The sequence below is a fragment of the Neopsephotus bourkii genome, unplaced genomic scaffold (genome assembly GCF_033783945.1).
Source record: "Neopsephotus bourkii isolate Nb327-2 ecotype Australia unplaced genomic scaffold, CSIRO-AGI_Nbou_v1 NB_740, whole genome shotgun sequence".
Taxonomy (NCBI): domain Eukaryota; kingdom Metazoa; phylum Chordata; class Aves; order Psittaciformes; family Psittacidae; genus Neopsephotus; species Neopsephotus bourkii.
Window position 1 is genome coordinate 1,675,292 of NW_026901238.1, and position 13,211 is coordinate 1,688,502.

Below are 13,211 nucleotides of genomic sequence, written 5' to 3' on the forward strand. Positions count from 1 at the left end.
ATTTACCTGTGTTCCGAAGATGATGCATGCTATGGTATATAAGTTTCCTAAATTATTTAACGAGCTTCAGGCTCCCCCTGTGACTGAACTCCACTTTATCATTGAGCTTTTAATGACAGCAGCTACATGATCGTTGGTTATCTCCAAAGGATGACCAGGAAACACGTACAAAGATGCTTTGAAATACAAACAATTGGAAGAATGCGTGTCACTAATTCCAAAGCCAAATCCAAAGCTGAGATACACTAATGTCAGAATATTCTTCATAGAGCTATTAATGAGACAGGAAAATGTTCCTTATGAGCTGAACACATTTTGGCAGACCACAGCAGTTTCAGAATCAAGTAGAGGGTGACCAAATCTATGCATTTCACCATGGTGAAAGACATATAAGGTTGTCTTCATCCCTCAATTCAAGTGCTATTAGGATAGTTACAAATGAGAGGCTGTGTGCAACAGTGACCCTGAGGAATGGAAACTTCCTGTACTCTACTCTGCTTTTTTTTCATAAATGCTACACACGGGAGGATTTATGGTCTCCTGAGCTACATGAAAACATGTATTCTGATGGTGTCACACATGACAGTTTTCTTGCTTATTAGTTTGAATGCATCCTTACCCCACGATTTAAATACAAAAAAAACAAATGCAAGTCTGCTACTAGTGACAGATGAAGTGTTGGATCCATCAGCTAACTCTACCCATAGTGCCCAAAGGGTCTTACAGATAAGGGGTTACACCTCTCGCTAACCATATTCCTCATCAACATTCAAGGACTGGCAACCGCTTGCTCCCAGACCCTGCCCCAGCACCCCCAGTACCACCTTCCTTTCTCTGTGGTTCTGCTCTGCTCCAGGATGAAAGCCCCCCTAAGCAGTATGGAAAGATAGTGTTTTCTGATTATCATACTCATGTTTAATATAGTCTGTCTGGGCTATTGCTTTCTGTTTTGGTTTGGGACTCTTCTTGAAACAGGTATCTACAGTTTAAATGAAAATGTGATCACTACTAGGATGACCAGTGTATAAACATTTTTAAAAAATAATTCTCTCTCTTCTTGTGGAACTTGGTAATAAAAATGTATTCAAGGCTGTACTACATGATCTCCCCACAGCACAATAAGAATCTTCATTACTAAGAATCTTCATCACTATCATCACCCACAGAGTCCTAAACCTGTTAGGTTCCACTATGCTATGTTTGGCTTGACCCACCGAAGGTGCAACCTCTCCACTTGCATTTTAATGGAAACAGTGGAAACAGCATAGATTGAAAGCAGGCAGTACGAATTTGCTCATGGTAAGGGTCACAAAATGCACTTCTCTAATGTATGGACTCAGATCAGTAATGACTTTGAATGTTATGACACTGCACTCAAATCAGTACCATTTTTTCCCCCTTATAGGACAAAATGTGCTATAAACAAAGAGAATCCCTTTTCAGACTTTAAAATTATCTGGCTCTCAAATGAATTCAATAAAGTCTGACGGATTAAACAGGATCTATACTGTTGCCAACCCCACTGGGGCAGGTTCTTCTGCTCTTTGCTGCTAGACACCTACCAAAAGAGTTTTCAATTTTTAACCCCTGATTGGTGGGCAGTCACAAAAGATAGGTTAATTATTAACCCATGTTAAAGCTAGTTTTCAGAGAAAGTTTTCTCATTTCTCATTAACTTCTCAGTGACATATCAAACTCGAAGTTCACGTATTGGGCTGGTGTAGACTCTCACACTTCAAAGTATGCAGCACAGCTGTGCTGTGGGCAAGATGGGCACTGCCAGCAATGCTACTGCCAACAGCACAGATGCGGGCTTGCATATTAAGCAGTAGAGTTATTTGCAGTAGGCAGCCCATTATTTTTATCAGGTCAACAAGAGACAGAATTATCAAAGTGGCATCAAGATTAAGTTCCTAAATTTAAATTAAACACTTAATTCTTATGCGAACAACCACATTTCCATGATCAAGAACCTGTCTAACCCAAGACACATTCATATTTCAGTGGTGATGGTTTAGTGAGTATCCCACAGTGCTACAGCCTTCTCAGGATGGATCTTGAAAAACAGATAGTGCACTCCTGTCACTACTGAATAAACTCATTTTCTTGTGATTTCTAAAACCTATTTATAAATGACTATATTTTCTCATACAAAATAATTACACAGCAACAAACTAATGACTGTAGCTGCAATCAAGACGACAAACCCAACCCCTTTAAAGTACAGCATGCTGGAGCTTTGCTGTTCAGTCAATACTATGAATAAGTGATGTTGTCTTGGTAAATGAACTGAAAAAAACAAAGCTGCATTTTAAGCAACCTACATGAGTCTCTGAATAAATAGATCAAGAAGTAATAATGCAGTAAGACAAGCGCATGGTGCCAAAGCGCATTTCTAAGGCAAGTGAACATACTGATTTTGCTTAACTTTTGGAGTAAGAATGATTTTTTGTCAATAGATAATAGCTCAACTGTCAGATATGAATGCTTCAACAAACCATTTCTTACATACTTCAGACAATTGCTGCACGAGAGGAAAAGAAATAGCCACTAGATGTTTCATGAAGTTCTCAAAATGTAAATGTGATGTTTTAAATCACCTCAAAACACAGATGGATTTCAGAAGGTTTCTCCTTTGCTTATTGAAAGACAATAGGGTTTGTATTCCTTTTAAACATACGTATGTTTCAGAGAATAACTGTCTAGCAGAAAAAGGATGGATGAAGCAGCTGTCTATAGGAACAAATCACTCCCATCCCAACAATTTCTAATTTTTGTGATGTGCATTACCTGACAGAAGTGCACAGTTAGCGTACATTAGCTAGTATGTTCTGATTTAGCTGCAAACATCCCTCACTTAGGAACAAGCAAAACCTGTGATTAAGGAACTGCCAACCTAATTGCACTACTAAAAAAAAAAAAGATAAATCTCATTTATCATCTCATCTTCAAACACTAACTAAAATTTGCATTTGCACAGGACTTTAAAAATGAAGAAATCCTTCCCAGCCTCAGCTGGATGAACAGAGACAGTACCTCACTGTGGAGCAGAAACAGGTTCTGTTTCATTATGGCAGTTTGGTGGGTTTTTTTTATTTTTTAATATATTTTTAAAAAATGATTTTTTTTTTCCTGAAGTACATGCATCTGTTTCAGGAAGAACAGAACTAATGGTGAGAGATAGTGACAATATGAGCAGTAAAAAAACCCTAAAGTGTCTAGCAGACATCTGGGATCCCTAATCTACGACAGACACAAAGGCAAGACTATACAAAGGTAGTAGCTAGTTTTGCAGAAACCTGAAGACAGAAGCCAAGGGAGTATCCCAGCAAGAGGAAGCCTTAATCTGCAGAGTTCTCAACACCGTGGTCTGTCCTGAGCTAGCCATTCCCTAGGCAATCATTAAGGCTGCTCACAGGGAGCAATACTGGCAAAGTCTCAGCTTTGATCATTGGTAAGCTGTCAATTCACCTCATTTTTAGTTTTTACATCTAAAGATCTGCAGCACTCATTTTTAAATGCACACATTAACAGCACTAGGGAAAGCCCACACAGACCTCAAACAGATTTAATAGTTTCAGTTCGTGCACCACCTAGACAGGCAATAAACCTGAGTGGCCTAAGAAACAGGTCAGGAAGCTCGGAAGACAAATATTGCCTTTACAGATTGCCAGAACTGCTCATCCAAGAACAAAGTAGATATGTAAGGGATGTGACAGCTTTCTTTGCCAACCAAGAGCACTTCCATTTGTAATCAAAAATTTGAGCAAATAATACTTGGCTGACAGAAAAAAATGCTAACTGGGCTTTATTCACCACGAAGTATTGTGCAGTGAAACTCCATATTCTTGTTGGAGTTTAGTAGCCCTTGGAGCCTAAATTCTTCTGCTATGCTCTTTAATTCTGCTGAGAGCTGTTGCTGCCCTCCCATCACCTGGTTACAGCACTGAGTTTGAAACCCATGAAACCACATCCAAAGTCTGTGGAAATGAAGAGATGTCTTAGGAGGGTGGTTAAAGGGAAATATTGCACAGAAAAGTCCAGCATGGGGCTGGCAGCACCTGTTCTCAGTGACATAGGGTGACCAGATTTCAGGTGAAGCATCTCTGAGGGTGATTCCTGATGCTGCCTTTAGATATACAGAAGGAAAATCAATTCACCAAAGCAAGCTCTAATAGCAGTGAGTATTACTGACCCGTCTCTATGTTTCACTTTCATGAAATTATCTCAGAGGAATGCTGAGAAAATGAGTTAATTAGAGCCCATGAAGTAAGACACAGATATATCCTACCAATATAGGAAGAATGCAGCAAATCTATCTTTAGACCAGGTCTTGAACATGCGAGAACAAATAAAACATAAAGGCACATATGGAACAGTCACAGGGAAAGAGGTGAAGGTGTAATTCAGTGAACAGTATTTATTCAATGGGTCAAACAGCTCTTTTCTGGCACTATTTAATTCTGGAACACTCGGTGACAGGAATAGCGCTCTTCAAGCTAATTCTCTCTGTGTGCATGAATGCCACCTACTAGGGGAGATGCTCACAGTCCACATGCAGTGGTAGTGGTGAACTCACCAACATGAGATGACCTGAGGATCAAAAGTGAAAATAGGCCAAATGGAACTCAACCAGTTCAGGGAATAATGGTATGCTAGAGAACGCAAAATGTTATGGTTGAAGGTCAGCCTTTGCCCCAGGCACCTTCCATCTCCATTCCCCTTTGGGGTGCAACTCTCCTTTGGCGCCCACGACTTGTCTACAGCACTGATAAACTCCTGGGATAAAGGACCTACACCTTGAGCAAGTGCAGCTATTGCTAATTTTTATCCCCATATCCTAACATATTTTATTAGGGTACCTGGAATATACTATGCAATTTATTTATGATTCTTAGGCATTGATGCTGCTCTGAAATTATCTTCACTAAAGAGGAAGCATCCATCATCAGAATTAAGTTTCTGTAACACTCAAAGGCCTTTTGAAATATTTATTTATGCTATATTTTACTATGACAAAAAGCTTGCTGCATACCAGTCACACAACTCGTATGTGTCATGAATTTGCCTAAGGAAATATGCAATAAATTTTAAGTAGATAATTTCAAAGTTTCATTGCTCACTTTCTCTGTGAGTTTTCATTATTTCATTACTGCAAATCCTTTAGTATTTCTACTATTTCCCAAGAACTGTATTGCATCATATGGAATCAACATTAACAAGGAATCCATTGCTGTCATTTACAGAGGTTTTTAGCAGTCTTGCACTACAGGAATTTACATAAAGAGGGCAGAGTAATGAAAAATATTTCTTGGCAATCATATTTTTCATTTTAAACCTGGACCTGATCAATGTCAAAACCCTGACTTCCTGCTGTTTTCATTCTACTTTTGCAACTACACAGCAGCAGGGTGAAAAAGCAGCCATGAATACACACATTCCATCTTAAATGCTCTTCTGCTGTTTGTACTGTAAGTAGAGCATGTTTTCATCAAGGGCCCAGCTTCTGCTGGAAGGGTGCCCACACAAGGCTTGACAGTTTAAAGAAAAGCACATCCTTGTTGGGATGGTGCAGATGATTCATGCAGTTCAGCCACTCCACCTGAGGCTCTGTTTCAGCACGTGCATAGAAAGGGGAGTCTCAACCCTCCTACAAGGGTTTAAGTGTAGTGAAAGGCAAATAACTCATTTGCTAAAACAAATTCCTCTAGCTCGAGCAATTTCTCTCTCAAAATTGCTCTTCAGCTCACTCCATTTTCTTCTGCATCTTTCCTAAAGTTTGACTGATACACTGCATTTGATCAGCAATAATCAATTCATACTGCAGATTTTTCTGCTGAGACAGAATAAATGGAAGTTGAGTGTGATCACCATACTAAGGTACAGTGTGGCGCTTGATTTTGGCATTTTTTTCACTAAAGGGAAATGTGCAACAAAAGCCTCACATTATGTCAATGTCCCTGCTTCAAGCAGAAGAGCTCCTGCCCATGCAGGATTTGTCCTTTAGTTAATTACCACTTTGCCATGTCTCTGGCTCCTGCAATGGATAAATACACACAGAGAAATGTATACGTGTACCTGAGACACCCTGAAGAGAAAGTTTAGATATTGCCCCAAATTGAAAAGTATCCCAGGAGGGGGTTCCACAGAGCTTGCTGTGAAGGAAGGGAATTCCCAGGTCCATGTTTTGTGATTTTAAAAATTTGATTCATGTGATCCTATCCTTCCATTTCTATCTGCAATTAAATCTTTCTCCTTGACCAGTCCACATACTTTCATGACACTTGTGGGACCCTCCTTGCCTACTGTACCTCTCTTGCCCATCAGATCTCGCCAAAATGAAGATGACCAGGGTTTAGAAATCACAGCCAGTAACTTTAAGCCATTCTTGCATATCCTGTTTCCTTAAGAAACCAGACTGAAAAATTAGTATGAATTAGACATTAAAACCAGTAATGAAATAGCAGGAGTTCATGCTTATATAACAGAAATCAAACCAAGGCAGTCCCAGCAGGCAGTAATTGCTTGGATCAAATGAATATGTTAGATTTTGCATGCAAATTTTTTGCGAAGAAAGGGAGCTTAGTCCACAATTTGTGGTAATGTGAACAGACACAGCTCTGCCCGGGATGTTTTCTGTTAGAATATATAGAAAATAAAGCCCTTGGGCTCCAAAACAAGTCACTCCAGAGGCACACAGAACAACTCTCAGACCAGAGGAAAAGGGTACAGTCAGAAGCATATTCAGGATCAAAGTCAGAACATCAAGACCTGACAGAAAAAGATGTGTTTATGTGTATAACTCTCAATTTTGTCAGATGTAATCAGTTGAATTTTTTTCAGCATTATACATAATCATTTGCCTAATCTATCTGAAGTTTGGGAGACATAACCAGTTTTATACAGTACCAAAAGACTTTGGTACTACAAACTGAAGGTACAGCCCTCAGGTTGCTATTTTGAAAATCCAGCCTTGGTCTTGTACAGAATAAACATAGGAGGTATCAGCATTGCAAACAGAAAATTGTCAAACAGAACTATTACTTTTCTAATTCAAATTACCAAACCCAAGAAAATCAGTGAGAAATGTGCCTGTGCATGTTGCACTCATTTTTTACCAGTCTCTCTGTCTCACTTCACAAGTGCAGACATAACAAGAGAAAAGCAAAGCCTTGTTCAGGCTTCCAAAAAGAAATGCATGCTGTGAAATCTTCTCTAGAGAGCAAGGCTTAATTTTTTTCCATGAAAACAACATTAAAAATATTCCAATAGACATTTGAATTTTCAATTCTCTCATTTCCTCCCCTGAAATTACTAAAGATGTAATTTTTTTAAATGGTTCTGAATACAATTTTTGTATACATTTTGATGTATAGCTAATTTTATACGTTCTAAAGCAAATCAAATGAAAATAACCAGCTTGCAGCCATTTTTCCCTTCACAGTAGATTGTGTGATGATAGCACCATGATCCTGATAGAAAGAACATCTGGAAAATTGCTACCCATCAGGTGGGGGCCATGAGTGTGCTAAAATAAATTTTTCATAAGTGACTTTCATTCTAAATACTTCAGTGAGTAATGATTTCCACTCATCTATTTCCATTTTCACTCTATAGGCAGTAAAATGACACTTCTCTATTATTGTGACTCCCTCTTCACCTGACAGGACCTTCCCTCTTCCTTTTGACTTTCTTGGCTTCCTTCATACGCCATTAAACCAAGCTCCACTTTTTTCTCAAATAGCTTTACTGTGCCAGTGTATCGCAACAGCTCTTCAACCAATGTTGAAAAGCCAAGTTTCTCCTATGTTCTTCTTTCCCACCATTAAATTATCCTCTTGTGTCTGAGACATGCCCTTATTTTAACTCTTGTGACAAGACAGTGACAAGAAGCAGGATCTGACAGAAAGGTAACACTGTTCTGGTGATTCATACAGGGTGGAGTATGGCAGCCAGGTTCCATAAACATTAAGAAAATTAAAGCAAGCCTCAGAGAAAGAGGACTGGAGAGAAAGATGGTCTAACAGAGGCAATGGGCCATGCAATTGTCTGGGTTATTGAGCACCTCCAAGAGGAGGATGGACTTTAGTGGGGTTGAGTGAGCCCTCAGGAAGTTTGACAATGACACCAAGCTGTGTGGTTTGGTTGATACACTGGAGGGAGGTTGATAAACTCCAGAGGGAGCTCAGCATGCTTGTAAGCTGGACTGATGCCAACCTTATGAAGTTTAACCATGACAAGTGCAAGGTCCTACACCTGGGTTGGAGCAATCCCAGGCACAGCTACAGGCTGGGCAAAGAAGAGATTCAGAGCAGCCCTGTGGAGAAGGACTTGGGGCATTGGTCGGTAAGAAAATGAAAATGAGGTGGCTTGAGTGTGCGGTCGCATCCCAGAAAGCCAACCGTATCCTGGGCTGCATCAAAAGGAGTGTGACCAGCAGGTCGAAGGAGGTGATCCTGCCCCTGTACTCTGCTCTTGTGAGACCTCACTTGGAGTATTGTGTGCAGTTCTGGTGTCCTCAACATAAAAAGGACATGGATCTGTTGGAACAAGTCCAGAGGAGGGCCACGAGGATGATCATTGGACTGGAGCACCACCCGTATGAAGACAGGCTGAGAAAGTTGGGGCTGTTCAGTCAGGAGAAGAAAAGACTGCATGGAGACCTCATAGCAGCCTTCCAGCATCTGAAGGGGGCCTATAGTGATGCTGGGGATGGACTCTTCATAGAGACTGTAGTGACAGGACAAAGGGTAACAGATTAAAACTTCAACAGGGGAAGTTCAGATTGGATATAAGAAGGAAATTCTTTCCTGTTGGGGTGGTGAGGCACTGGAATAGGTTGCCCAGGGAGGTTGTGAATACTCCATCCCTGGCAGTATTCAAGGCCAGGTTGGACGAAGCCTTGGGTGAGATGGTTTAGTGTGAGGTGTCCCTGCCCATAGCAGGGGAGTTGGAACTAGATGATCTTAAGGTCCTTTCCAACCCTAACTGTTCTATGATACTATGACTTTGAGCCCTAAGTCAGCGCAAACACATATCCGTGTGTCTAAGAGCTGTATTCACAAAATGCAAACATGTCGAAGTCCTTGTATTTTTAATATAATACCATCCCTCTTGCTGACTGCAAGAGACAATGTGGGGTCCTTAGGGGTTCAGGAGGTAACTGAACTTGCTGTGTAAGGTAAAGGCTGTGTAGTCACTGCATGGAATATAGTCCTGCAGAAGACACTGTAGAACCTCTCCATAGCAAGGTCGGTATTGCTGAGATTAATTAATTTGATTTGTTCTTCCTCTGCTTTCAGATCTGTATCTTCCAAACATGAAATGCAATCCCCCCTTCTCTGAAAACAAACGATCACAGACTCTTACCTATTTCTCTTGACTACACCCTGCTCTAGTTTCATCCCTAATTTCCAACTTACACTGCCATGTTGTTATCTGGTAATCACAAATGAGCATCTCAAATTGGCCTTTGTTTAGGCTCCATGCATCTCCTATTTTTCTGCTCAGAACTGTACTCAGATTTTCCCTTCAGAAGTGGGAGTACTGCTACCGATGCTGTGATGTACTAGAATGATATGCTGCTCTTGGATCAGGAAAGTATCCTCTCAGTGCCTGCCAGCTCAGAAAATGCTCATGAAAACTGGGGAGGGGGAGAGGAGAATTGATGGGCTCTCCTTCCTTTCTTTGGCATGTGGAACTCAGATGTGCTTGCACCTGCCCAGATGTACCAAGGTTTTCACCATGTTTATACTCTCTAAATCTGGGCAATATGCAGAATGCCAAGCAGTGAAAGGAATACTTTAATCTTCACTTCCTTTGGCTCTAGTGGCCCAAGAGAAGTAGATACATACACTGTGGTATTTCTCTGCCACCTTCAGAATCTTTATCATGTAGATTGGCAGCAGGACTGGCCATTGACTGAATCCATTGTCCTCAAGGGTTTTCCTCCTCTCAGGAAAGGGACCGACCTCTTCAAGTCTTTTACCCTGCCAAAATTGTCTAGACTAGTCTCACAAGAACCGCACATCAGAACAGGTCCCATGCTATAATGTATCACCAACTAAATGTTTTTTTTCCTAAGAGAACAAGCCAGAAATTTCCATGAGAAGAAGACCACATCTGTCACAACTCCTTAGAGGGACAGGGCCTGGATGCATAGTTCAGAGCTCTGCCGTCTCCTCAGGACATGCTTGAGGGCTCTGAGGGTTATCGAAGCACATGAACAGCAGCTCTCACTCACTCAACAAGTAAACTCTATGGCCACTTAGTGCCTCCTTTTTTAAAAGTTATTTGTCATTGTTCAGTAAAGGAAGAGCACGGCCATGCACACTGCCTGGTGGCTAGATGCTTCATCACAGCAGGCTTGGCACATATTGCAGCTTAGCATCCTCAAAGCCAATTAAAACCCAGCACTGGAAGCCACTATCCATGTGCTGCATGGATAGAAATGCAGACAAGAGCCTGTGTTTGTTAAAAAATAACATTAAGCACAGCATGAATCCCCAAAAGGCAACAGGAGTGTCTAGGCTTAAGTAGAAAGCAAAGTGCTCTAAATAATTTCTATTCCTTCCTGATTCTCCCAGGAGGGAGCAGTCATCACACAATACCATGCCACCAGGACAAACTTGACTGAATGATCTGCTGCGCGCCATCAGAGAGCAGTACATGCAGCTCATACCTTTAAATAAGGGGTAGCAGTAGAGCTACAAAACAATCTTAAAGATAGATAGATAGATTAAACATACGTATAAATGCAGTGATTCTTGCAAATTTTCAACTCACTTCTTAAATGTATTAGTTTTGTTCTTAAAACAGTTTTTTGATGTTACAAAGCAACCACAGAATCCTGAAGGTCCTGAGAGCACAACAACTGCTCCTGGCACCCACGGTGACATAGTTCGTACCTCAGTGTAAATAGAGCCAAGTTATACTCATGGCATACACCACCCTCAGCCTGGCACAGCTCCTTTACTTCAGCACCTTGTTACACCTTCTTTCTGCCTTCATTATACCTCTGGCACTGGACTTTTCTCTCCAGTAGTTTCTATTGCCAGCAAAACTTTCCAAAACTCTGCTTGGCTGAGCTCCTCAAGGCAGAGACGTCTGCAGCTCTACAATCTCACTATATGCCAACCAGTGGAAATACTTTCCCGTTGTTATAACAATGTATAATCTAATTACTTCTAGCAGAACAATTTGTACTTAAGGAAAATCCCTAGTCGGCCACATTCCATTATCCTTTGCCCTTTTAGAGTTTCAGTATTCATTTTAAAGTTTAATTTCATTATCAAGCACGTCCTTCGCATTGCTTTCTACAATCACCTGGCAAATACGTAAATGGAGCTAAACCACTCTACACCTCATAAGAAGCTCTTGTTTCTATAAAATGGTATTAGAAATATTGACAATATTACAGACTTTAGCAATTCCACAGAAAATTCAGCAAACATAAACCTGCTATCAACTAAGTATTCCCCAAATACTTCCTGAATTCTTTCTCAAGGGAAGCTGCAATGTACAGGTAAAGAGGAAGAGATGCTTGCACTCTGATTTTAGCATTCTTAATGCAAAAGCCATTTACTGATCAGATAAAGGTAATGGTGTTAATTGAATCGGAAGCAGATACCAATGCATTGACTCACTACATAGCCCACTGGCAGTGTTTTGCAAAGCATTAGAAGATTGAAACAAAGATTACGAACAGTCACTTTTTACAACAGTACCATGCTGGGCTGCAGGCTGTTGCTCTGACCTGGAAATCCTGCTGCCCTGCTTCTGTAATGAATCTGGCACAGGCATGAGTGTGTTTTCTGCCACTCCCGACAGATGCTCATCCCAACTTTTATTGTTAAATAAAACCCCTAGCAAAGACCAGTCAAAAATACTAGCTAGTATTGGTAGGTATCAAAAAAACTCCGAACCCTAAATGTTTAATTATCACCCTTGTTTCAGGGGGAATTACTGCAATAACGGATGAGTGTCCAGGTGGCTCACTAGATTCTAAATCACCCACTTTAAATGTGGCTTCAGACAGACAAAAGGAAATATTTTGATTTGCCTGACAGAGACTGTTGTCAAGGAAATCAGAGGAAAGTAAGTCTAGATAATTATATAAATAGATAATTAAAAGTAAATTAAAATGAAACAGGAAAAAACAGCTAAAAATCCTAATGCAATTAATTTCATTATATATTCTTTTACTTCAGCAAATTCTGCTTTTAATTGAGTAATTCTCACTACTGGAAATAATGGAAGTGATTTGTGTCCAATGATGCAAACAGTTGCATAAACATGCATTAAAATTCACCAATTTTCATTTCAAATTAGTTAGATTCAGGCAGAGACAGAGTGAAGGGGAGCCAGCACCATCCAGGTATCAAAGCCCTTCCCTTGACATGTCCCAGTCGACTCCACAACTGCCACAAGAGTTATACAAGCAAAACCCCCATCTACTCAGAATAAACAACATGCTCAAATTGTATACATATTTTACAGCTTACAAAGCTCATCCCAGTAGGCGATCCATGGGACAACAGGATACTTTCTGCACTTACATTTTCAAAAATACATGTCTTCAAGGATCTGTCTTAATCCCCTATCTCTTTCTCCCTGCACAAACTATTATTTCAGGCACAGAATAACCAAACATATACTTACTAAATCAGTCAGCTGTGATATTATTTAAAGAAAAACAAGCTCAACGGAAGAGTATAAAAGAAGACCAAAACAAGATCAGATGGATTCTCATGAGTAAGCAGCAAAATATCTTCAATTCAATTGCAGCAGGTCCAGGCTGGTAGCGGGGGTTGGGGTGTGTGCTAGTGAGCTGGGATGGTGTGAACACTGTGACCTTGGCACGGCATGGCACAGCATGGCATGGCACAGCCTCCTCTGCTAGTGCATGCCTCCGCCAGACCAAGGCTGGCAGGCCAACTCCTAGACATGACTCCGAGGTGGATGTTGTGGCTAAGGTGACCTTGAGAAAGCCTAGCAATGCCAAAACCTGACTGTCAGTGTCAATCTCTGGCACACCTGTGGGGAGGCTCTAGACAAGATTGCAAAGAAGGGTTACAGCTCTAGCTTTTTCTGCCTTCACATCATAAAATGGCTTTGCTGTCGGAAAGTGCAACTGCAAGCAAAGATCACTTTGCTCTGTGAAGGGGAGTAAGCAGAGGTGTTGCCATTTAATGAAAGTTTAAGCAAAGCAC

General features: G+C 40.7%; 1 protein-coding gene across 3 annotated transcripts in view; it reads right to left on the bottom strand.

The window, feature by feature from the left end:
• Positions 1 to 13,211, bottom strand: part of MDGA2 (MAM domain containing glycosylphosphatidylinositol anchor 2) — a 389,024-nt gene that overhangs the window by 50,528 nt on the left and 325,285 nt on the right. The window lies entirely within an intron of this gene.